Here is a 5,068-nt window from a genome sequence, read left to right as displayed (position 1 = left end):
TCACTTTAATGGATTCAGTGCAGTGGGGTTTGTGAAGCTTCAGCAGCAGCAGCACCTGAATGTCAAACACCCAGTGAAGTGACTCCCCCGCCCCCGCCTCCCACCGCTCCCCCGTCAGCCTCTATCTGTACCTACTGCCTCTCCATCACTCCATCATTTTCTGTCTTGGTTCTTTTGTCTTTTGGTCTGTGCACCTTACATCCACACACACACACACACACACACATATACTATACCCCTATATATATATAGTGTGTGTGTGTGTATCAGAAACAGGCCGATCGTAGCCGTTTCTGTCTGACAGTTAGTGACCAGCCACCAAATTACTGCTGCGAACAGAGAAGGAGCCTGAAATAGAAACACAGTGTGTGATAGAGCTGACGAGGAGGTGGAGCTGAGGTGAGAGGGTGGAGAGCTGAGGAGGGACGGAGAAATGGACTCCAATCCACCAGGAAGAAGGAAGAACCAATGAGGTGATTTACAGTGTGGTAACAGACCAGAACAGATGAGCAAAACTGTCTCAGTACAGACGACAACAGCACAGACCACCACCACCACCACCACCACCACCGCTCCTCACAGTCAGAATCAAGGACTCTGTAGTGTTTGAATGAAAGAAACTAGACTAGAAGCTGGAACAGCCGGTGACCTTGGGGTGTGTGGTCTGCAGAGATGTTGTACTCTGGAGAAACACAGTCCTGGATGGAGGGCAGGCTCACACTGACCGTCCTTTCTGCAGACCTAACTGTCCACTGCAGTCTGTCCCTGTCTGCCACACGGTGATGGAGTTGTACAGAACAGACTGAGTTATTGTGAAGTAGATTGATCTGTAAAAGGTCAGTATTTGAGGTCCTGTGAAATTGTGGATCCCAGAAACCTTTATGATTCCCACTGAGACAGGTGGTGTTCAGGGGAGTGGGTTTTCCCCTCAGGTCCACAGTCATCTCCACGGTCAGATATTGTTATGCTGCTCCACTTCCTGTCTGCATGTTATCTACACCAGACTGTCAACGTCGTCCAGTCAACAACTTCTCCTCTCCAGAGGCCGTTCTCCATCCGTTCTTCTCATGGACGTATTGATCCAGATCATTGAACTCCGATCTGACCATAACCTATGACCTCTATGACCTTCATAACAAACCACTGTCTGTGGTCAAAGTTGAAAGCTTCCGGAGGTCGTCTCACTTCAATCATCAAGTTCTGACTTCACACACACACACACACACACACCCTCATCTTTCACAAAGACTTGATCAATTCTTTAAGAGCAGTATGGATTTCACCCACTGTCTTCCTCCCTGTCTGTCCCCTCTGTTGACACACACACACACACACACACACACACACACACACAGTGACACTGATAGATAGCTAGCTTGTCAGATGGAAGCCTGCGGTGGTTGCACCTTTTTGCTGTTGACGCAGGACGCTGTCTGAGGAAAACCATTTCACAGCAGAAGCCGAGATTGAGTTTCCTGGTCTCCACGGTGACAGATAACAAGTCTCCAGTGATCAGACTCCAACCGTATCAAATAGTGGACCATCGGTCAGAGCTGACAGCAGATGGTAGACTGAGGTCACCCTTGTTAGGACACAAGGACATGAGGAGAGAGTGAAGAGAGAGGAGTTCTGCTTCATAAAGATCTGTGTGTGTCGTCATTAATGGACTCTTTGTTTTAATTAGACGAGAACAAGAAAAACTCTCTGGAGGAGTGAGGTTTCTCCTCTGGTTTATTGTTGCCTTAATGCCCTGTACCAAACCTCAGACATTCGTTCTGGTTCTGCTGAGTTTCTCAGGCAGAATGACGAGGAGCGCAGACCCAGGTCTTCATCACAGCGTCTCCTGGATAGATAGATGTACTTTATTGATCCCTGGCTGGGAAATGACAGTCATCATCTGAGGGTTCTTCCCAGCTCCAACGTTCTTATCTTCAGGAACAGGACAGATCCGATGATGTACAGTATACTCAGATTCAAACCCTCAACCTCTCTGCTGCAGGGCAGCGCCCAGTTTCTTTTCAAACACGTTCTGACTGATGATGCAGACCGTAATCATAATACTCACTGATGGATGTCTCTGTACTGCATGGCCACAGGTCATGTGACCTGTGAGTGTGCTCCAGCTGCTACTGGAGGATCATGTTCCACAGCAGCAGTTCAGTGGACGTCTGTCAGCACAGGTTTCTTCATCAGCGTCATGTGTGATGCTGCGACACAGGAAACCAAACACCAGAGGCAGAACTGATTCCCCACACAGTCCCAGGAAATACAGACGCTTCTGTTCCTCCGACTTCACATCACTGCAGCGGTGGAGCAGAGAGACGGGAGACAAACACTGGATTCACAATGACACTAGATAACGTAGGGCTCATGGGGCAGATCAGCTCTCACCGCGGGGCAGAGTGCAGTCATGAATGAATAAATGCAGCAGTGTCACACAGTCAACCCCCCACGCCCCCACCCTCACCCCCGCCCCATAACCCAGAAACCAGAGAGTAACTTCCTGCTGCCTTTCTCAGTCTGCTTTTACTCTTCATCTACCAATTGTCAAATCCCAGGATGCACTGGGAGGAAGTGAACGGTCCTGAAGAGACTTACTGAAAGATGGAGTTTGACATAGAAGCTGTTAACAAGTTCATGTTGGTCAACCTTCATCACCTGTCAGCTGATTAGTGACACAGGGGTTAAAGGTTAAGAGAGGACAGGAGTGGAACTGCTGTGGAAGCTGCTCAGACGGAAAAGAAATGAGTGTGTGTGTTTGTGTGTGTGTGTGTGTGTTTGACTGTGTCTCTCTGAGCTCCTTCATGTCTCTACACTCTGTTCTTTATCAGGTATCAGCCCTCGGGTGGTGCAGCAGCTTCACCCTTGACTGTCAGAACTGAAGTCAAATTAAACTCTTTCTACACTTGACTCCTCTCCTCCTCTCCTCTTCTCCTCTTCTTCTCTTCTCCTCCTGTTTCTGCTGCAACAGTAACGTAATAGTGACGTCGGTTGGAGGTCTTTTGTCTCCGTCCTCCAGGACTCACATGTTATTAAGTCACAGCGTCTTTACTTTGTGGTCAGTGAGGATTTCTCCACCAGGTGGCACTGAGCGTGGCACTGACCACACACACTGCTCCCCAGGCCCTCAGCTGGAGCTGCCCCCAGCCCACCATCTTCATGGGTTAAAGGCGGAGGTCACGTTTCATTTTGTGCTCTGTCACAGTGACAATATATCACTTTCAAATGTTGCCTTTAGTCATTCTACACACACACACACACACACACACACACACACACACACAATAAGACTCTCATTCTTGTCAGTGTGGAGAACAGCCAGTGCCAGTGATGTCATCATCACAGTCTTTGGTTTGTCCTACACCTTTCTTATTATTGATCGATGTGGACATGAGGACAGAGCTCCGCCCACTCTTTAACTGAACTGTCTCCAGTCATTAGTTGATGTTAGAGGTGAACGGTCGTCAAAGATCAGTTCTGTCAAGACGGTCAATTCAATTCATTAAAATGACTAACTGAAAAACAAGGAGGAATAAGTGGCACGGACTACAGGAGTACAACAGCGCCACCATGTGGTCTCAGTGTCTGAACCCTTCCTGACCTTACACTGTACATCAGTGATTTATAATCTGTTAATTATACAGTGGGAGAGTAGGTTGAAGTGTGGGTCACATGACACCACTGATGGGCTGTAGCCCACGTTGTACCGTTCTGCTGGGGAGGAGGTGCCATGTAGTGTGTGTGTGTGTGTGTGTGTGTTTCAAACTGCTGTGTTACAGATGCAGCACAGACTGCAGACGAAGGACAAATTGAATCCATTGAAAGATGAATTATATTTGAGAGGACGAGTGTTTCCTTCACTCTGGACTCTGTGCTTCTACCTGAGTCTGGGTCACTGACGTTTGTAATAAATGTTTCTCAAAGGAAACATTGTGTTCTGACCATTTGTTGGTCTCTGAAGTAAAGCCGTGGAGAGATGTTTCCTCCACCACGTCTCTGTAACACCACACCCTCTATTTCTGAACCTCCCACGACCATCCGTCTTAGTCACAGCCTTCCTGTCCTCTCCTCTCTGTCCAGACAGCATCCACGGGTCAGGATGGACACTAACAGGGTCAGTACAGCCAGACTGGACAGGATTAACATATCCAAAAGTCTTAGCTGTAGACTAATCAGTCCAGGGGGGTTTACTGACCACACACAGAGGACGGGGTCAGGGCTCACTGGTCGTTTGGTAGTAAATGATTACAGGGCAGAGTTTTCTGCACCAGCGTTGAGAACTTCTGGCACCAGTGGCTAACTCATAAAGCAGCTTTTAGTTCTTTTACAAGGTGGAGGTCGGTAAAGCACAAATCAGAGTCTTTTGTCAGCAGACCGCTTCTCACTCTAGGACCAAGATCAAGGCAGCCCCAGGCATTAAGAACACCCAGGAGGGTCTGCTGTTAAAGAACTAGAAGACGGCATTAAGAACACCCAGGAGGGTCTGCACAGCAGCGCTGACCCTACAGTGAGTCATCTACTAACGACAAGATCTCGTTTCCTTCAGCTGAAAGACATGGAGCAAACCTGAGGAGATAAGGAGGCATGTAACAGGCTTTTAGGGTGACCTCTGTGGGGCAGACCAGTGGGACAGGACTTCCTGTTAGGAGCTGCTGGGAGATCTTCCACAGCTCACTGCTGAAGAGAAGACTGTGGGCCCACTCTGCAGGAGTTGACGGCTTCTGTGAATCATGACTTCAGGGAAAGCCCCAGGAGTTAACGGTCTCTCTGCAGATTGTTATAAATGTCCAGGACAGGATTCTTTTACCTACTTCCTGTCAGAGAGCTGTTCTTTCACTCCTGCCAAAGAAAGGGAACCTGGTGTTAATTAAAACGGTGAGACCAGTTTCCCTTCTATAAAATCATTTCCAGAGCGTTATCCAACTGACTACAAGACATCCTTGAATTAATCACTCATTCTTATCAGGCCTGGGACAGAGCTAATCATTTGTACTTGTTTTCTGCCCCTTGGTCCATTGGTATTTTGCACAGTGTTAAATAAGAGAGCACCATATATGGTGAAGATAGG

Source organism: Cynoglossus semilaevis, chromosome 4, assembly GCF_000523025.1.
Source record: "Cynoglossus semilaevis isolate Cse_v1.0 chromosome 4, Cse_v1.0, whole genome shotgun sequence".
NCBI classification, from domain to species: domain Eukaryota; kingdom Metazoa; phylum Chordata; class Actinopteri; order Pleuronectiformes; family Cynoglossidae; genus Cynoglossus; species Cynoglossus semilaevis.
Note: the sequence above shows the minus strand (reverse complement) of the source record.